This window comes from Equus przewalskii, chromosome 2, assembly GCF_037783145.1.
Source record: "Equus przewalskii isolate Varuska chromosome 2, EquPr2, whole genome shotgun sequence".
NCBI lineage: Eukaryota > Metazoa > Chordata > Mammalia > Perissodactyla > Equidae > Equus > Equus przewalskii.
In genome coordinates this window covers 118,451,242-118,473,494 of record NC_091832.1, presented here as the reverse complement: position 1 = coordinate 118,473,494, position 22,253 = coordinate 118,451,242, and the positions used below count along the sequence as shown (strand labels likewise).

Here is a 22,253-nt window from a genome sequence, read left to right as displayed (position 1 = left end):
ACATTCAGAGGTATGTGATTAATTATTTCTCGTTTCCACTATGGCCGGACGAGGTGCTGTGCGGGCAGAAAGCTGTTGGAATTATTGGCGTGAGTTGTCCTAGTGCCCACACTCATAGTAACTTAGCCTCTTTGGAAATAAAGTGATAATTTCAAGCCATCAGACCACCTGATGGAAGAAATGAATAAGGCAAGCAGGTCTGGATTGACCTTCGTGGAGCTGGAATTAGGCTTGATGTAATATCTAAAACCTAGCTGCTTTTTCTTTGATTATGGCAAGCTTACTGACCTTTTCTTGGCTTCTTATTTTTACATGCTTTCTCTTGAACTGTATGAAAGCAGAGTTTCTATAACGGGTATTTTATTTAACTCTACTAAGCATCGATCTTATACCAGGTAATAGAGTCAAAGTTTAAAAGACATGGCTCCTGCCCTTGGGAACTTACATAAAATGTAGACATGGCAAGGCAGCATTAGACATTTTTCTGCATAATTAGAGCTACCTAGGGAAAGTGTATTTCATCACACGCTCTATAGAAGATTCTTTGGCTGAGGCCCTTTCATAAGGGATTAAACTTCAGATGCATTCTCCTTCCTCTCACCAGATGTGTGTTTCTCTTACAAACATTCCGAAATAATTCAGTACTTTATATAGTGAAATAACTTCATCAGAGTAGAGAATCCTTTCTCTGTCCCAAGGATTGATTTTTTTTGTGAAACACCTAGTCCCAGGAGGTCAATATCCATCTTTCTCTGGATGGTCAGAGCACTGTGACAGAGGCAGATGGGGACTGTAATGCAGGAAAGGCAACAGTCCTGGTGAAAATAAATAAATGAAAATGTGGACAAAATAATTCCTTCTTCCAGCCCTTGCATTTGCTAAACTGTTAGCCGTATTCGCCGTATACTGCTCTTGAGCTCATTCGTTTTTAAACGCATTATCACTGCTCTGACTGACTCTGTGGCATCTTTACATGCTGTAAGCAGTTCTGGTATTCTTTGCAAACACATACTGTGAAGGACCTCTCCAGTTCTAGTGCGTTGCTTTTTCTTACCAAACATTTGTTCTTTTGCAAACCATAAGCATGACCATTTTCCCTAGCCTACTCTCTTGTGAATGAGAAAAATAAAGATACACACCCACTGGGAAAATTAAAGTGTCTTCCCCCTATTCGGCATCGTTACACCATGACAGGTAAACTATGGGCCTCTTTTGCATACCTTCAAGAGAGTCTTATTATCTCTCTGAAGGGAACCCCTTTGGACTTATTTATTCCCCTAATTAATATTGCATCCGCAAGGCATATGTTTACTTTTGCTGCCATTGCAACCACTTTAGTCCGCAACGTATTAAAAACCAACTCTACCACCTCTGGCCACATTGAGGAGGTTTCTCCTGTCTCAAACTCCCAATGTACACTTATGGGCAAGCAGCCCGAAGGAGAATGCGGGGGATGCTAACGTGCTCCATACTTGTTAACAGGGACCTCTTTCTGGTGAGTGAGGGAAGCTTAATCCCATGGAAGTATGGTTTCAATTTTTCACTGAAATTACAATCAAACAAGTTGCCAGCACACATTTTTCTTTGTCAGATGTTTCCCTTATGGTAGATTTCGAGTACCTTTGGGCTGGCTTATAAACCTTATCATCTGCCAGTGTTGCTGCAGACTCTTCTCTTTGTTTTTGAATTAATTTCATCTTTTTCTCTAAGAGGGGGATACCTTTGATATACAGTAGTACCTGACGGGAGAACGTCCCTTCCACACCGACGCTTTGCAGGGCTCTGACGGAGAGGACGACACATTCCTGGCTCTTCTCCAGCTCTCTGTAGGGAACTCACTATGATAAAACTCACAAGAGCCAGGGGCCTGCATTTCCTGATTTTCTAGCACTTATTAAAATCGTATTTATCAAGGTTGACTCTTGGCTGCTGGTTGAACGGTTCTCCTGGAAGGAATGGCTCTTAGAGCTCTGCTTTGGGGACAGGGGATCCTATGAACACCATTAGACAAAGTTGTCTTGGGAATCACTGTTCTTTTTTCAGACTCATGAAACCACAAGCTTCTCAGGAGAGCTGAACCCGAGTTGGAAATCATTCACCTCCTTTTCTTTGAGCAAGCAGTGTTAGAGGGAACAGTGAAGGATAATAAAGATCCGTTGTTTTGATCTCTGGTTCCAGAACTAGGTCCCTAATGGGTGAAAATCTGCATCAGAGAAACCAGAATGACTCTAGGGATTGATCATGCTTGTTTTCAGCCTGTCACCAAGCAAAGGTGTGATGGAATTGACTTGGCCTAAAGCTCTGGCCATAGGACTCTTTTGGCAACTGCCAAACATTACCATCTGGACCAAATCATTTCTTTCTAGATTTTTGCAGGTGTTGTTTTCTAAGGTGACTGCCCCTGCTTTAACTGGAGAGGAGGTGGGTCCTAAAAACAGAAATAGTGTAACTACTATTAATTCTACGTCTTGCTGGAGGAGAATTGTTCTAGAAATACTTTATACTGCATATGAAAAAAGACCCATAAGAAGAGAAAGGAATGAGGTATAAGTTAACATGATTTTGTGAAGGGAGAAGCAGAAAAGGCCTAACAAGGCCTGGGCTTGACCTGAGCTCCGCTCCTGAAACGGCGTGTGGCTGAAGGGAGGCATCTTTGGACGTCAGCACCCTTCTCACACAGTTAGGGCTCACCAGCATCGAAACGCCATGGAGTTTCAGGAAGGTTACAGACCTTGGGACCTTGGGAGATTAATATCTCTACCTATTTGAGTGTTGCTTTGTGCATCAAATGAATGTTAAATCTATCTTTTGAATTTATTTTCCCTTCACTATTACGAAGAACTTACTATGTAGAAAACACTGGAAGACAGAAAGGGAAACCTAAGAAGAAAAAGGCATGATCCAGTCCTTCAAAGAAATCTGGTGTCTTACAGGAACGAGTCAATCTTCCTCTCACACAGGTGTTCAACGAACATTGATTTCACTCCCTGTGCTAGATGTTGGGAGTACAGGGATGAAAAAGCATGGTTTTTGCCTGTCTTCAAGGATCTTTTTTATTTGCTGGAGAGACGGATAAGCAGGCAGTCTAGAACTATGATAAAGACTTGATGAGTGGGAAGCCCTGAGAACTACAGTGGGGTTGCTATCAAGGAGGTTTCTCAGAGGAAACGACATTTGGTTTAAATACACAAAAAAGGAAAGGGGTGAATGAGAGTGTGATACATGTGGTTTGAGGGCTCAGGGGAGGGCAGGTGCCAAGTGGCATTCAGGCAGAGATGATTCTAAAGGACCTGAGCCACATTTCTGGGCTCCATATTACCTCTGTATAAATGGAAGACTTTTTCTTAGTATTAAGTGATTATTCAGTTTCTCTTGGATATCCGTGGAGAAGAGTTGCCAGGGGCTTGTTCAAAAGCCTCCCATCTTAGTCTTGTGCTGAGCCTCTAACATACTAAACAGAAAGAGTTCTGTGACCATTGCTGCCACCACCATTGCTGTCACCACTTCAAACAACCACACATACCATTGCTGCCACCACCATTGCCGTCACCACTACAAACAACCACAAATACCATTGCTGCCACCACCACCACCACCACTCTTACTATCACCACCCAAGACAACCACTAATACCATTACCTCTACAACTGCTGTCACCATGTTACTACCACTACCATATTACCATTGCCACCAGCACTGTCAGCATTACCACCACAGCACCGCCACTGCCACTGCCACCACCACTCCCATTCTCATTCCTGAAATAATTTTCTAGACCTTCACAGGCATCTTAATGGCTATTTGTGCCCTAGGTCAGAGTTCTTGCGTGCATTAAATGGGTGAGATTGGTAGCCATTGTTAATGTCAACTAAAGGGGCACTTCAATAAAAGTCTCTTTTCACAATAGCTAAAGAGAATTCTCCAGGCTCACACAGAAAAACTGAACTTTAAATAAATTCTTCCCCAAAGGAACAAACAACAATAACACTTACTGCTCTCTTTTATTTAAGGCATATTACAACATGCATCCTCAACATGCAGAGACCTATTTGAAATTCGCTCCTTGGAGGAGTAGAGAAGATAGGAAGGCGTGTTACTCGCCTGTGGTGACGATCTCACAGAACTCCAACCCTTAGTTTTACCCTGGAAGCCTCTTCTTTCTGAAGACTGCAGCTGAGGTTGAGAACAAGAGTAAGAGTACATCTTCTCATAAGAAGGTAAGAGGCCTGAGGTAAGAAGGTAAAAGAGTCTCATTGTTTCTGTCACTTCTTATGTATTAAAAGGTCACAGAAGCAGCTCAAGTCAGAAAGAAATGTGCCCAGGACAGAGCTGATGATGGAGGCAAAAGAGATGGACGGGGTGGTAGTCTTTGCAAAACGTATCTATGTGGTTGAATTCCAGGAAATTGTGTTTTAAATTAAATTTAGAGCGTTTTTTTCTCCAAGAAAAGGATGGGGAAAATAATTATACAATTTGTATACTGTGTAAAAATCACAATCATAGGCATCTATGGAGAGAGAAGCTATTGAACTGGCGCAATAATTGTTTTCAACTTTTTCTTTAAGATTTGTCTGCTGTTACTTCTGTTGTTTTGTCATCTGTTAGCACTCATTCATGCCACTCAATAAAGACCTCTTAAGACCACTATGTCCCTGCTACTGAATGAATGCTAGCTCTTGAGGACACCATGAAGACTATCCCTCAGTGTCTGCCTTGGAGTTTGTCACCTATTGAAAACTATAGCAAGCAGGTGGTGACAATACAGAGGGGTCATGCTACAGCGGATGCGTGCACCTAGTCCAACGAAGGCACCTGAGATGGACGTCTGAATCAAGTCTGGTGTCATAGAAGGCATGGCCAGAAAAGGAGGCTGGGATTAAACATCATCTATTCTGTCACTGGAAGGATGGGAAGGATTTTGCTAGAACAAGAATGGTGGGAAGGTAAGGAAGGAGCAAGGGATATTTTAGGCAAAGGGACTAGTGAGTGCAACAACAAAGGAGTATAAGAGAAAGTGTCCGTAGTTCTAGGAACGGCTAAAGGGATCAGTGTGATGCGGCTATCACAGTAGATAAATAGTAGGCTGTAAGGGTATATGAAAAAGTATCTGAGGAAAACTAAACATTGAGAAAATTCTATTTGGTAGCAGTGTTTTCCCTCCTGTGAACTGAAAAAAAAAGCCATCGCTTTTTTGGAGCCTTTGGGGCCAGTTAACTGATGAAGCAACAGCATTTCCTGGGCGTCCAGGTAACTAGAGCAGCAGTCCAGAGCCAGGATGGCCGTGTCTGGTTTCAGAACAAGTCTGACATGGATTAAATCCACGACTACACTGGGGTTTGCACAAAAGAAGAGTTAGAAGGAAGTTGCAGTCAAGATGGGAGAGGAACAGTGGGCTTCTGAACATATTTTGGAGGGTGTGTGTCCCCTGTTATATGGCTTTACTCTCTGGGATTCAGAGCACATGCAGAATGAAAAACAGACATCCATACTGAGTTTTTAGGATCTATTAGAGGGTAGTGACAGACCCTGATCCTGTACATGTTTTATTGTTGCTTTAACTACAAAAGCATGGGAGGAGAGGCAATATTACTGGTAGAAAACAAATATAGAACTTCGCATTAGAAAGTGGGACCCTGACCAATCAGCTCTGACAGTCCAATTTTAAAGAGCTCGCTTTTAGATATTAGACAGTAAGTCACCATACTACCCCTTATCCTAAAGGAAACTGTAACTTCCCTGACACACTTCTTCATAAAAAATAATCTGCTGTAAAAACAACCAGAAGGAAACACAGAGAAACAGATCGGATCGGTGGTCACCAGAGGGAGGAGGGCGAAAGGGGTGACTAGGCTCATGTGTGTGGTGCTGGGTGGCAGTTCACCTCTGGGTGGTGAGCATGATGTAACCTACACAGAAATCGAAATATATAACCATGTACACCTGACATTTATATAAAGTTATAAACTAATGTTACCACAATAAAAAAAATCTGATGTATAGTTGATTTTCAGGGTAATTTTTAAAAATTTCCCTTACTTTCTTAAAAATGAATACTATATATTCTCTAATTTAGTTGAATTGTCATTTCTTTTAGTTTGTTTATTTTTATTATTTGTAAGTGGTCTCGCCAAGAAAGAGCCATGATTTTCTGAACATATGTAACTGCCAGAGAGAATGGTTCAGAAGCCCAAGCGTCAGCTTCAGCACACTTCAGTTCCCTGGAGCAGCAACTCCAAACCCCAGCAGTTTTCTTCTCAAGCTGCCAAAATTAGGTCAAGAAAACCATGCCATTTTCCCATGGCTGCATGTGCCCGTGTGTACACACACACACACTTTCCCTCTCCTGACATCGTCGTGAGTTGATGTTACCGTGCACACTGAAGCAGATTATTTTCGAGGCCAGTATTGGTAATACACACTATAGTCAAGGCCTGAGAAGTTAATAAGCCTTCGCTAGAATGTAAGAAGACAAAGGACAGTAGTTTTTAGCTCAAAAGGAAAGTTGTTACTGATTTTATTAGAGCTTTTTTCCTGCTATAAGACAAAATGAATAAAATACAAATTCAAATTGGACAGGCTTTTAGAAAATGGATTGGGAGCATGACAGTCAATTGGAAAAGCCAGTTATTCTTTCTTCTTGACACATAAACTAAAATATCCTGTCAGTCATTTTTAAAAGAGTGGTAATAAAAAAAATTGGTGTTGGCTGCATGGCACTATTTTAGCCAATTCATGTCAAGACAAGAAAAGAAAAATGATAAATGACATATTTGTTCCTATGTCAGCTGTTGATCAAGTATATTTCTGTGAATCATTTTCTTAATGGGAAATTTTATTCTCAGCACTTGAGTTTTAGTAAAATTTTACCTTAAATTTAATACCACAAGAGGGTAACAAAGAGAAAGGAAATAAATTTTTTTGTGTGTGAGGAAGATTCGCCCTGAGCTAACATCTGTTGCCAATCTTCCTCTTTTTTTTTTCCTCTTGAGGAACATTAGCCCTGAGCTAACATCTGTGCCAATCTTCTGCCACTTTGTATGTGGGATGCCTCCACAGCATGGCTGATGAGTGGAGCAGGACCCCACCTGGGATCCGAACCTGCAAACCCTGGGCTCCTGAAGCAGAGCACACAGAACTTTAACCACTAGGCCACAGGGCCGGCACCCCCAGGAAACAAAATTTAATATGCATCTATTGTGCTGGGTCCTGTGCTACAGACTTTATATCTCTTAGTTTTCATAATAATTCTATGAACCTGTGTTATTTATGAAGAAATACTTCTTACTTATGAAGAAATAGAGGCTCACATAGTTTAAATGAATTGTCTGTGGTCATCATCATGATCATAAATCTACCATAACAAGTGGTAGATTTGTAAAAAAAAACCTCCAAGTTGAAGCTTCTATACAATTCTGTTTCATTTTCAAGAATGTGAAATTTCAGAAGTCCCTGCCTGGGACCTTGCTAGTAGGGTTCTAATACCATTTCATTTTTTTTTCTTAATTTTTTTTGTGTGTGTGAAGGGAAGATTGTTGCTGGGCTACCATCTGTGCCAATCATCCTCTATTTTATGTGGGATGCCACCACAGCATGGCTTGATGAGCGGTGTGTAGGTCTGTGCCTGGGATCTGAACCTGCAAACCCTGGGCTGCCAAAGAGGAGTGTGCGAACTTAACCGCTACACCACTGGGCCGGCCCAAGCATTTTATTTTTAAGAGAATGATTCCATAGGGTTAAGAGAAAACACTAGCAGTTAGTCCTAACCTGATTCAGAGGGTACAGAACTCTAGTCCTGAAGGAACGACTTTTCTGCATATGGCATTTGAGTATAAGGAATTCTCAAGTCATATTCAACTTCTGAAAGAATGAGAAAATTTTTTCTTTTCTCTTTTGTTCTTTCTAATTAAATCCATACTTTTAATTTTTTTAGGGACAAAAAATTTGGAAAGTGATTAATTCATATTATGGTCCACTTATTTTAAGGAACGTGGAAGGAAAACGTAGATGAAGGAGAAGGCACCACGTTACGGGTGCCGTCACAGGGTGTGGCGAGGGGAGCTGTGTTCATTTGCTGTGTCCAGTCGTGCTCGGCTCTATGGGATGCACCTAGGAAAATTTGCCCTCAGGACCACTGAAACTAATTTTATTTGTGAGGAAAGCTGCAAGGGAGGATTTAAGAACGATTGTCATATCTAAAGTAGGTGTGGGGGAAATTTTATGAAGGAAATTTCACTCATCTTTGATTCTTTGCTTCCAAATCGCCTCTTGAATTCATGTGTTCATTCATTTAACAATCATTTTTTGAGTCAGGAGTAAAAATATCACCAAGAAAGAATCTTCTTTCTGTAAGAGTTCATAGTCCAGTGGATATCTATATTTATGTAGGTTTTATGTATCTATCTATGCATTTCTCTCTCTATTTATCATCTGTCTTTTTTTTAAACAACAGAGCTACCATATCCAAAAGCATGGAGAGCAGAGAGGAAGAAGTAGCTACCAGCTCTGTCTGGAGAAGGCTGGTGGCCCAGAAAAGTTACACAAAGGTGAAGCCTAGCTAAATCTTACAGCAAATCTTTGTCGGGTCAGTAAGGCAGAGAACGTAATCGCTGAGGCTCCAAGAGAGGCTGTGGAGCGAGAACGTCAGCATGGGAGGGGGGCCTGGCTCTCACAGCTTTGCCCGAGGATTCACCTTAAAATTGGGCAGTCATTCAACACTCCTGAGAACTCTTCTCTCTTTAACCCTCAGACCCATGGGTAGACACACCAGCTAACTCTTAATTCCCCACATCCCTGTGGACACCAGACAGCGATAATTAGGTTTTCCTAAAGATGTGTTGATAATGTCTTTTGAAATAAGGGTACAACCAACCACTAAAAATGAAAGAGTCTGTCTCATCCGACACCTTGCTGGGTGGAGACCACTCAGCCCATCCTATCCTTGTGTATCTCAGGGACAGAACATACGCAGAGCCTCCATCTTTCGATTCTAAACTTCAGTGAAGTCTTCCTTAACCTTTCTTAGTCTGGCGTCCAGCTGTCCTGGGGGACTAAGGAAAGTGTGCTGTGCTCAAGTTTGCAGGAGAGCAGTATTCTCTGAGCCTAAGGCCAGGAGGGTTTGCGATTCCCAGTATGGAATTACCTCGTGACGTTCCTTTTGCTGAGGGTGAGGGTGCTAGTGCGACCAACCTGTTCCAGTTTGCCCAGGACTGTTTCAGTCTTTTTTTTCAATTGTGGTAGAAAACACATAACAAAATTTGCCATCTTAACCATTTTTAAGTGTACAGTAGAGTAGTATTAAATATATTCACATTGTTGTGGAACACATCTCCAGAACTTTTTCATCTTGCAAACTGAAACTCTGTATCCACTGAACAACAACTCCACTTTTCTCCCCACGCCAGCCCCTGGTAGCCACCTCTCTGCCTTCTGTCTCTATGCATGTGACTACCTTAGATACCTCATGCAAGTGAAATCACACAGTACTTGTCTTTTTGTGACTGGCTTATTTCACTAATCGTAATGTCCTCAAGCTTCATCCATGTTGAAGCATGTGACAGGATTTCCTTCCTTTTTAAGGCTGAATAATATTCCATTGTGTGGATAGACCACATTTTGTTTAATCCATTCATCCCTCAGTGGACATTCGAGTTGCTTCTGCCTCTCGGCTATTGTGAATAGTGCTGCTGTGAACATAGATGTGCAAATATCTGTTCAATACTCTGCTCTCAGTTCTTTTGGATCTATACTCAGGAGTGGGGTCTCTGGACCATACGGTAGTTCTATTTTTGATTTTTGAAGAAACTCTGTACTGTTTTCCATAACAGTTGCACCATGTTACAATCCCATCAACAGTGTTCAAGTGTTCCAATTTCTCCTCATCCTCACCAATACTTGTTATGTTTTGCTTTTTGATAGTAGTCACCCTACTTGGTATGAGATGATATCTCATTGTAGTTTTCATTTCTCTGATGATTATTGATGTTGTGCATCTTTTCTTATGCTTATTGGCCATTACCATATCATCTTCAGAGAGACGTCAAGTCTTTTGCCCAATTTTAAATTGGGTTATTACATTCTTTATTCTTGAGTTGTAGGATTTCTTTATATATTCTTGATACTAACCCCTTATCAGATGTATATGATTTCAAATCTTTTCTCCCATTTCATAGGTTGCCTTTTTACTCTGTTGATTGTGTCCTTTGATGCACAAAAGTTTTTGTTTTATGTTGTCCCATTTGTCTATTTTTTGCTTTTGTTGCCTGTGCTTTTGTTGCCATATCCAAGAAATCAATGCCAAATCTAACATCTTGAAGATTTTCCATTATGTTTTTTCTATTTCTGGAAAAAATGCTGTGGGAATTTTGAGAGGGATTGTGTTCAATCTGTGGGTAACTTTGGTTGTGTGGACATCTTAGCACTATCAAGTCTTCTAATACATGAACACAGGATTCTTTCCGTTTTTTTGTGTCTTTAATTTCCTTCAGTGATCTTTTGTATTTTTTAGTGCACAAGTCTCTCACCTCTTTGGTTAGATTTATTCCTAAGTATTTTATTCTTTTTGATGCTATTGTAAATAAAATTTTCTTAATTTTGTTTTTGGGTAGTTCATTGTTAGCGTATAGAAATGCAACTGATTTTTATATATTGATTTTATGTCCTGCAGATTTGCTGAATTTTATAAGTTCTAAAAGGTTTTTTGGTGGAATCTTTAGAGTTTTCTACATAGGGACTGTCCTAGTTTTAAAATCTAATGTGCTGCATCCTGGGAAATTCCTTAGTCCTGGGTAAACTTGTTGGTCACTCTAGGAGTTGCTGGTGATAGTGATGGAGGAACAGTGACTCTTGGTAGCAAAGTTGTGCATTTTTTAAAATTGAAATTTTTATTGAGAAACTTGTAGATTCACATGCAGTTGTAAGAAATAATGCAGAGTGAGCCTGTGTATCCTTTACGCAGTGGTAACATCTTGCAAAATTATATCATAATCTGGATGTTGATATTGATGCAATCCACTGGTCTTATTCAGGTTTCACTAGTTTTATTTGCACTTGTTGCGTGTGCATGAATCTAGTTCTGTATAATTTTATTGCACTTGTGTGTGCATGAGTCTAGTTCTGTATAATTTTATTGCACATGTAGCTTTTGTGTTCCACACCACAGTCGAGATACAGAACAATACCATCACCACTAGGGTACTTCTGGTTAGTTGCCCTTTAATAACCACATCCATCTCCCTCATATCCTCTCTGCCCACACCTCAGCCCACCCCATCCTGTTTCTAATCCCTGGGAACCACTAATCTGTTCTCTTTTTATAAAATTTTATCATTAAAAAATATATATATATGCATCCATATATGTATACATATGTCTGTGTGTCAGGGGATCATACAGTATGTAATTTTTTGGGATTGATTTTTTTTTTCACTCGGCAGAAACTTTGAAGATTCACCCAAACTATTGTCAGTAACAATAGTTTTTCCTTTTTATTGCTGAGTAGTATTACATGGTACCTGTGGCACATGGTACCACAGTTTGTTCAACCATTTACCCATAGAATGATATCAAGTTTTTTCCTAGTTTTTGGCTGTTATGAATTAAGCTGCCATAAACATTGTAAAAGATCACATACAGAGGATGAAAAGAGAGGCTACACACTAGGAAAAAAAGAAAAAAGATCTTTTTGATTTTTTTAATTAGTATTTTATAATTTTCAGCATAATTCCTGTATATGCTTGGTAAGTGTATATCTAAGTATTTTATTTTCTTTGGAGTGATTATAGTATTCTGTTTTTAGTTTTTATTTCTTCATGTTCATTGTTAGTATATAGAAATGGGAATGATTTTTGTGTGTTGGTCTTGTATCCGAAAGCCTTGCTAAATGAGTTGTTTGGTTTTATTGATGGCTTCTTGGAATTTTCTATGTAGACAATAATGTTATATGCAAATAGGGATATTTTATCTCTTTCTTTTCAATCTATGTTCCTTTTACTTACTTTTTGCCTAATTTTAGTGGCTAGAATTTGCACTATTATGTTGAATAAGAGTTCTGAAACAGACATCCTTGCATTGTTCCTGGTGTTAGGGGAAAGATTTCGATCTTTCATTATTAATTATGATGTAGGTTTATAAGATGCTCTTTATCAAGTTAAAGAAGTTCTCCTTTATTCCTGACTTGCTGGGAGTTTTTATGATGAATGGATCTTTGGATGTTGTCAAATGCTTTTCTAGCATCAGTTGATATGATCATATGACTTTTCTTGTTTAGCTTGTTGTAATGGTGAATTTCATTGATTTAACTTTTTTTTCTTGAGGAAGATTAGCCCTGAGCTAACATTCGCTGCCAATACTCCTCTTTTTGCTGAGGAAGATTGGCCCTGAGCTAACATCTGTGCCCATCTTCCTCTATTTTATATGTGGGACACCTGCCAGAGCATGGCTTGATAAGTGGTGCGTAGGTCAGTGCCCAGGTTCCAAATTGGCAAACCCTGGGCCACTGAAGTGGAGCACACGAACTTAACGGTTATGCCTCTGGGCTGGCCCCTCATTGATTAATTTTTGATTGTTGAACCAGCCTTGAATACCTGGAATAAATCCCACTTGGTCATGGAGTATAATTCTTTCTATAAATTATTTGATACAATTTGCTAGTACTTTGTTAAAATTTTTATGTCTAAGTTCACAAAATACATTGGTCAGTAATGTTCTTTCTTTTGTTTTTGTTTTTGTTTCTGTTCTGGTGTTAGTATCATGGTAACACCATCCTCGTAAAATGAGTTGGAAAGTGTTCTCCCCTTATTCAATTTTCTAGGACATATTGTGTAAAATTGGTGTTAATTTTTCTTTAAGTGTTTGGTAGAATTCTCTGGTGAGCTGGACACCATTTTCTTGAAAGCTTTTAAATTACAAATTAAGTCTATTTATCTAATGATTACAAGACTACTATGATTATATATTTTATCTTGGATGTGTTTTGGTAGTTTGTGGTTTTCAAGGAATTGATCAGTTTCTTCTAAGTTGCCAAATTTATGAGCACAAAGTCTTTCATAGTATTCCCTTATTATGCTTTCGGCAGCTGCAGGCTCTGTGGAGATATCCCCTCTTTCATTTTTTATATTGGTGATTTGTAACTTCTCTCTTTTTATGTTGTCAGTATTGCCAGAGGTTTATCAATTTTCTTGATTTAAAAAGAAAAACCAGCTTTTTGTTCCATTGATGATCTCTATTGTTATTGTTTTACTTATTTTCAGTTTCACTGATTTCTGCTCTTATCTTTAATATTTCCTTCCTTCTGCTTGTTTAATGTTTCCTTCCTTCTGCTTGCTTTATTTTGCTCTTCCTTTTCTAGTTTTTTGAGTTAGAAACTTAAGTTATTGACTTGTGATCTTTGCTTGTTTCTAATGTAAGCATTTAATGCTAAAAGTATCTTTCTTGTTGCTGTTGCTTTAGCTACATTTCATATATTTTTATATGTTATATTTTCATTTTCATTCAGTGCTATGCATTTAAAAATTTTTCATTTGACACTTTCTCTTTGACCCATGGATTATTTAGATGTGTTGTTTAATTTCCACCTGTTTAGAGATTTTCCTGTTGGTTTTCAGTTATTGATTTGTAGTTTGATTCTATTATGGTCAGAGAATACATTCTGTATTGTTAAATTTTTAAAAAATTTGTTATGGTTTGTTTTATGGCCCAGGATATGGACTTTCTTGGTAGCAGAAGGCCTGGACTTGAGTCCTGCTGTCATATTTTGACGCCGTATCCTGACTGGGTGCTAGGAAATTGGTCACACCTTAGTTGTGGGGACCTGTCCTGGGTGTGGCTGAACCAGGCATGGAGCCAGACAAAGTAGACGGTGGAGAGCCATAGAGGAGTTTCCTAACAACCAGTGATTTGAAAGAGTAAGTTAAAGGGAGAAAACATAATTATGGAGATAATGCCATAGTGGAGTTGTGTTACCATAATTCGAAACTAGTGAGTTGCACCAGAGAAATAAGAAGAGATAAGCCTGGGTCAAAAAGGCACAAGAGGATGCGTTAGGGGAGTGTGTGGGGGTGAGAAGGCTCAGCATGTTTCAGAAAAGGGAATCAAAAAGTCAAAGTTGATTCAGAGATAGTTAAATGACAGTGGCCCATCCAAAATCAATGACTAGTAACTAGCTTAGATTTCAAGGCAGGCTTTCTGATTCCACATAGTTTGCTTTTTTTTTTTTTCTCACTACTTCTTCAAATATAAGGAAAATTAAAAAACAAGGTATGGAGCAATTATGAAAAAGAAGAAACCAAAGTACCGTTACAAAATTTGAAAGAAATTTAACCAAATTTAGCAAGGCCACCGTTTGGTTGCAAACAACCCTATCCCCTCCTCTGGTAGTTAAAGTAACGCCAGATGCTACAAATGGAACAGGCCTGACATTTTGGTGACCTGATATACTTCGTTCCTCCCTGTTCATGTAAAGTCCAGTCAGGGGCAGTGGCGGTAGAGGGTGCCCTCTGCTCCCTGCTGCTCTTCAGGGACCCAGGCTGAGCAAGATTCATTTTTAATCCGTGGCTTCCAAGCCTTTCTGGGCATCAACTCCTGAAAGAGAGAGAGTGGATGATCATCTAGGAGGTGTCTGGGGGCCAAGCCTGAAAGTTATGTACATTGTTTCGTCCATATTTTATTAGTTAGAAATTAGTCAGATGATAGAATTCAAATGCAAAGGAGACTGGGAAATGTACCCTAGTTTTGTGACTAGGAAAAAAGTGAAATAATTTGGTGAACAGCTACCCAATCTGTGCCACACATTCTTTGTCCACCAGGACCTCTTTATATAATGTGCCAGTGTTACCAATGATCGTTTAATCAACCGTCATCGCCATACTCCTTGATTCTGTAAGTTGCTTTGGCACTCACAAAGGCTGTGAATGGGACTTTCAGTCCACTGCTACCACTAAAAGTTTTACAAGAAGTCATTGGCTGTGTTGGCAACATTAAGTGACATCTAACTCATAATTAAGAGGGCAAGTTCTCATTCAGGGATATGACGGCTTCCTGGGTTGTACGTTTACTTTCCTTTTGTGATGATGTATCCAGGTAGAGTGAGTGAGAAAGGATGCTGAAAAGCTTCTTCAAGGAAAATTATCTGGAACTATTGAATAAGAACAGTGTTTCCCCAAATGTTCTTGTAGAACACTAGTACTTGGATATACTCCAAAGCAAAAAACAAGTGATTCTTTACCCAGAAAAGTTTAGAAAATGGTGAAACTCAAATCTGTCTTTTGAGAGTTCGCAATGCGTATGAACATATTCAAGATTCTAAATAATCCTGCCATGAAGAAGTCTGGTTTTAACTTAGTCTTCCTAACACTTGTCGTGGATCCCTGTGTTTTAGGGCCCTGTATCATTGTGACACATCTGTGGCAAATCCCATTTGACGCCCACTGCAATCAGGCGTCCTAGTTATGAATGCCACTTTCTAACTTTCTATACTGAATGATTTTATGTATTTATTAGTAGGAAAACACTTTTCACATTAGCAATATTGTCTTGTAGCATTTTTTTCAAATAGGTAGAAGAAAATAGATTTAGCCATATTTTCCCTTTTTATTCTTCTTGCCTTCTTTATTTGCCAGCAACCTCAGTACTAGGAGGGTAAATGTTAATTTGTGTAGCTGTTCCTTCCTCTCCCTTAAAAAGATCTTGCATGATGCAGACTTTTGTTTATTTTCTCCTTAGGCTGCAACTCCACTTTATGAACTTTAGAAGGGCTTTTTGCTACTGCCAATATTTCTTTATTTTCCACAGAAATCTTTTTCACTCTGGTGTTCACTCCTCTTCAGGTAAATAATCTTGGGCCCTTCCTTCTACCCCTAGTTCTTCGATTTTGTTTTTATTTTTCTTTTTTATATTCTGAAGCGAAACCAGAGACCAAATCTGAGAGAGTGTCTGAGATTGAGGTCAGAAGCATTTTGAATGACGTTGGAGAAGCCTTGTTCAGAAGGTGGGGGCAATTTACAACACTGTGTGGGAGTGGTATATGCCACCACAAGATGGCACTCATTTGTTTTAGTTTCTAACGATGAAAAATTGGCGATTTTTGTATTGGCTCGAAAACAAAAATAGAGCTTTGACTGTATTTCAAAAGTAACCTTGCTTATTTTATATGCTCTCATTTTTTATTATGTTTTTTACATATGCAAAAATAATTTCTACTGGAGTTTTGGGATATAATATCATGAAGGTATGTCTGCCAAACATTATAATATTTGGAATAAGTTGAAATTTATTGTCTATTTCATTAGATCCTTTTTTGGGGAAAATTATTGCTATTGCTTTTTCTCCCTTCTCTCTTTTCCAGCGAGGTTGCCAGTAGACTCTAAAGACAAGTGAACTGATATTTACACATTGAGACTCACTGACTGACTTTGTGCCACTCTGTGTCTGCTCTTACAAAGTGGCAGGCGCTTCCTTTTCCTGAGGGCTGTCACTCAGTACCCTTGGCACTACCAATCTCCAGACAGTAGGTTATTTCCTGAATGATTCTTTTAAAAAAGCCCAGGCAGAGATGTTGGGGTATTCTTTATTCTGGTTAAGGCTTGTAAATTTGGATTAAGACCACAAGAAATCAGGACATTTGGGGGACCATATGGTGGTATCCATTTGGACCTCAGGAAATCCAAAGGAAATTCTGGCATTCCAGGGGCTATTTAATCTACAAATCTCACTATAGTTTGCTTTAGTAAAGTAATCTTAAATTATCTGGGGCTGGGCTTCCAATATGTAGCTATTAGCCACATCTGGCTATTTAAATTAAAATTAATTAAAATTAAACAAAATTACGTACTTAGTTCATCAGTCACACTAGCCACATTTTAAGTGCTCAGTAGTCACATGTCAATAGTGGCTACTGTATGGACAGGACAGAGTATAGGTTTCTGTAGCTGCTGAAAGTTATCATGGACAGCACTAATCTAGAGGCTATTATTGCTTCCAGTTCATGTGTGAAGGACAAAAATCTGTAACTGCATCCTTGATTATTAGTCACTTCAATTTGTTTAAACCAGTCTTAGTTGCTTGGATAGCAGATGCTTTTTTAAACAGCCATGTAATCTACTGGAAAGAATATTGGATACAGAGCTGGAATAACTAAGGTTTGCCCCAACCAGAAGCTCATGGTTATGAGAAGAGAATTTGACTTCTTTACGTCATTTTTATCTGTGGAGGATACGGCTATGAAATATGTGCAGAAAAGAGCAAGCCCCTCCTCTGTCGCCAGAAAGATCTGCTTACAAAGTTGGGCCCTGGCTGGCATCTGGGGACTTGGGTTTCAGGAGGGTTCCCACCATACCTCACCAGAGCGGCTCACTGTGCTGGAAATGCTTGTATGAACAATATGGCTTCTGTTGGACTCCTGCCTTCCTTCTGGGGGTCTTGGATTTGTGTACATGCCTCGCAAAGGGTGCCTGCATGGCTAGCCCCAGATAAAAACCTTGTTGCTGAGCCTAACAAGCTTTCCTGGTAGACAACGTTTCACATTTGTTGTGAAACAACTTGTTTCTGAGGGAATTAAGCATATCCTTGTGATTTCACTGGGAAATGAATCTGGAAGCTTGTGCCTGGTCTCCCCCAGACTTCACCCCATGTGCCTTTTCCCTTTCTGATTTTGCTTTGTATCCTTTCTTGGTAATAAATTGTAACTATGAGTAAGACTATATGCTGAGTTCTGTGAGCCCTTCTAGCAAATCACCAAACCTGGGGGTGATCTTGGGGACCCAGCACACCCCATGATTATGTCAAAAGGGTAATATGAAGTAAAAAGCTTAGAAATAGGTTTGAATTCCAAATAAGTTCCCATATACTTGTATGTTATTACTAGTAATTGTATTGAATCTGGCAAAGAAGAAAAAAAAATCAGACAGAAAAGATGTTTATTCAAAAAATGTAAAAAATGAAACTAAGAATCTATAGACACCTGAATAAATTACGTCTAAAATGTTTAAAATGTAATTGTTGTGATTTTGCTGATATTAATTGGGAGCATTTTGAATCCCAACAATGTATTGGGATTAGGGAAGATATAACCTGGTGAAAAACAGGACCCCATGCCCTTCTTGGAGCTTTGAACATCCTCAGAAAGACCATTAAAACATTTCATTGATAATCACAATTCACACCCATCTACCTTCTCCCGACAGTGGCACCAAGTCCAGAGAGTTTACCGGGAAGTTTTAGCAGACTTTAACTTACAGATAATTCTGGTTTTATGCCATGTTTCCAGAGTACAGAAGGGGGAAAGCTACTTAATCCATTTTTTGATGCTAGTATAATTTGTATACCTTGATATTCAAACTGTATAAGGAGAGTACAATAAGAAAACAAAGGCAAATCTCATTTATAAATGTAAATACAAAATTACAACACTTTATCTCTTTCTCTGGGTCAATCTTGTTAGAGGATTGTAAGGCAAATTGCATCTAGCAGCAACATTACCAAATGGAGCTTATTCTGTTGTTCAGCAATAGAAAATATATTTATGTATTCAGCACATTAATAGATAAAATGTGATAAAAACATACAATCATCTCAATAAATGCAAGGAAAGCATTCAATAAAATTCACTACCCTTTAATAATAAAAGCTATTAGTAAATTAGGACTGAAACAGAAATATGATTGGTCTTCCTCAGAGTCAGTGCTATCACCAGTGCTCTTCATGTTGTGTTGGTGGTCTTAATTATTACAATAAGAAAAGGAAAGAACATAAGAGATATATACATTAAATATAAAAAGACAAAACTATAATTTTCAGACAATATGATTTTCCATGAAAAATATGCAAAAGAATCTCCAAATTATTAAAAACAATAAGAGTTCAGCTGGGATGGTGGGGATAAGATTTGTATATAAAATCTATAATGTTCCTATATAACAGCAGTAAACACAAATGTTATAGAAATTTTTAAAAAGCATTTGCAATGTAACAAAACATATAAGATATATAGGAATAAATTGACAATAGATATTCAAGTTTTATGTGGATAAGATTATAAAATAGTTTTCAAGCATTTAAAAGGAGTCGATTAAGTGGAAATGTGTACTATGGTCATAGGTGGGAAGATTCAACATCATAGAGATTTCAACTCACCCAAATTTATCTATAAATTCAATGTAATTTCAATAAAATTTCAACAGTTTTTCATGGGATTTGAGAAATTGATTCTAAAATTAATATGAAAGAGTGTAAGTTCAAACAGCTGAGCTAATTCTGAAGAGGAAGGGGGAGGAGGAAGACAGACTTGCCAAACTCATTATCAAGACTTGTTTACCTGCTAATGGAATGTAAACCGCCTCAGTTTTCAGGAAAGGGCAAATACATCAAAAGGACAAAAGAGAAAGGGGAAACAAACAAACAAACAAACAAAGAACAGAATGATTTAGACTTTACATATATGGTATTTCAGTTCATGAGAAGAGTGTCATTATAATATGTAAAACTCTAATAAGTGGTCTTGGAACAACTGCATATCTAAATGTGAAAAAAAGAAGACATACACATACTCAATTCCATTTGATTAAAGACCTTATAACTTTTTGAAGAATATAAAGAATACCTTCATTGTATTCCATTTAATATATATTAAATTTTTATAATTGTACATTTAACTATATTGAAATTGTAAATTTCTAAACAACAAAAGATGCAATAAACAAGAATGAGAAAAATGTTTTTGACATAGAGACCAAAGGATTAGTATCTAGAATATATATAGAAATCTTACAAATCAACTGGGAAAAGACAACCTAATAAAAAAAGGATAATTGGGGATTGGTACCTGCCTACTTTCTTGGATAGAATACAAATGGCCTAGGTGACATTACTGTGAACAAATAAGTGGTTTACATTGCTTTAAGAATATGGGTACAGAAACTATCATTAGAAGATATGGAAAGGATATTGCATATCTGAAATAGCCTTTTTTCACCCCAGTCTCAAGATCCTACAAATCTCTGTTTTTGGACAAGTCAGAGAAGTCAATTTGAAGGACAAAAGGGAATTTTGAGTGCCATTATTTTGGAGGGTACAGCAATCTTTCTATCGCCTCTGGGTGTGTCAAGCACAGGTGATGCTAAACAAGGTTACAAGAGGCATTTGATCACATTTAGGCTAAGAGTATGCATGTTACAATTTAACAGATACATCTGAGCATGTTTAACTTATTTATAATAACTGATCACTGCCAGTTTGGTTCATAGTCCATTCATTCTCCACATAAATGCCTTCTCAACACCATAACAATGGGCAAAGTATATGAAGATGCACTTCAGAAGGAGGAAACCCAAATGGCAGGCAACTTTAAGAAGTTTAGTAATAAATAAAATGCAAGTTAAAATAATAAAATTTCATAGCCATTTTTTAGTAACAATTTTAAAAGCTGAAAATTTTAAATATTTAAAATCTGAAAATATCAAGTGAAGACTTCAAAAAATAGGACTCTCATACGGTAATGGTAAGAGTGTAGATTTTGGAAAGCAATTTGACAACAATATTATTAAAAATACACTCACCTGACAATCTAGCAGTTCCACTTCTTGATATATATCCCAAAGAAATTCTTGGCATGTGTGCAGAAGGAGACATTTATAAGGAGCATTGATTTTAATAGTGAAGACTGGAAACAATCTAAATACACATCAATAGAGGAGTGAATAAGTAAATTGTGGTATATTTAGCTAATGAAATAGATTATTGTAATTAAAAGAAAGAAACTATATCTATATGTATCGACATGGATAGAGCAAAAAAAATCTAATGAATAAAAAGTATGAAGCACACATATATTGTGATAAAATAGTCGTATACATTGGACCTGGTTATTTCTATCTCTATCATCATTATTTCCATAGAGAAAAGGAATAAAAACATGTACAGGAAGGATTTACACCAAAAGTAAAATAGAGATTTCCTGTGGGGATAGAGGGAGAGAGCCACGACAACATAAGTGTACAATGAGAATTTCAGCCTTATCAGTAATGTGTTATTGTCCAGTTAGAAACAAACAAATGAACAGAAAGGCCTACATCAACAGAGCTGAAGTGAATATATTTGACTGCTAACACTTATTAACTGTATATGGTGGATACCCCGGTGTTTGTTATTTTATTCCCCATAGTTTTCCATATTAAAGATCAATAAGGAAAAAAATGTATAGATAGTATTTGGAATCAGCCTCTGTCTGTAAGTGAACTGTAGAGCGCCCTCTTTGGCCTGACAAGTACCAGCACACTTTTATAGAAATATCCTAGGCAGCCAACATGATTTCCTCTCCTGATATCTGTCTTATGAAGAAAATTGCTTACAGTGTTCAGTCTGGAACAAAGAACAAAGATACTGGTCTCATGGACTGGTCAGTATCTCATGGATACTGGTCTCAGGGTAGTTGTTTACTTAAGGTATCATCACCATATGATTTTTCACACTTAAATGTTAAACAAAAAGAGAATTTTTATGGCTGGATTAAACTTTGATTGTAACTATGTAACTTCATTGTAATAAATAAAATTGTTTCCAATGCAATTATAAAGGATGAAAATATCAAGGGAAATATTTTGATATTCATAGATATGGAATCTTTAAAGATTGTGAATAAATTTTGGGGCCAATTATCATTCCTTAACATTTATAGAGTACCTATGATATTAAATTTTCCATACTATGTTATTCTCTTCATGTTGTACATGGATTTCTATATAGTCATGCACTGCGTGCATAGTGACATTTCCGTCAACAATAGATGACATATACGTTGGTGGTCCCATAAAATTACTACCATATAGCCTAGGTGCGTGGTAGGCTGTACCATCTAGGTTTGTGTCAGTACATTCTATGATGTTGGCACAACGAAATCGCCTAATGATGCATTTCTCAGAATGTGTCCTCATTGTTAAGCGACACATGATTGTACTTGATAGGTTGATATCAATAGACATTAAAATGAAATGTCCAAATCTAATAGACTAATATAAAAGTTTTCAGGCTCTATTTAGATTTCCAGGTCTAAGTAAAATCCAGAATAAAATATTCAAAATGTACGATGTCTTAGAGTGAGTCTTGCCAGCAGGACAATTGTCAATTTATTTTAAAAGAAATCAAAAGGAACCGAAACAAAATCAATTTGCAATGCATTAATGATCTTAAGATTAAATTGTTCCATGTTTCACACACACACACACACACACAAAACATTTGATGTAGTGAGTAATCTATTGTGTAAT

General features: G+C 37.8%; 1 protein-coding gene across 4 annotated transcripts in view; it reads left to right on the top strand.

Moving 5' to 3' along the window:
• The window catches only part of AIMP1 (aminoacyl tRNA synthetase complex interacting multifunctional protein 1), a 138,223-nt gene that overhangs the window by 93,051 nt on the left and 22,919 nt on the right, over positions 1-22,253 (top strand). For 3 of the 4 annotated variants that reach the window (XR_011537818.1, XR_011537819.1, XR_011537817.1), the window contains exon 9: positions 4,011-4,217. The gene's annotated coding sequence lies outside the window, so the exon portion shown is untranslated. Of the gene's footprint in view, positions 1-4,010; positions 4,645-22,253 lie in introns of those variants that run through there. The other variant, XR_011537816.1, reaches the window with a different exon arrangement.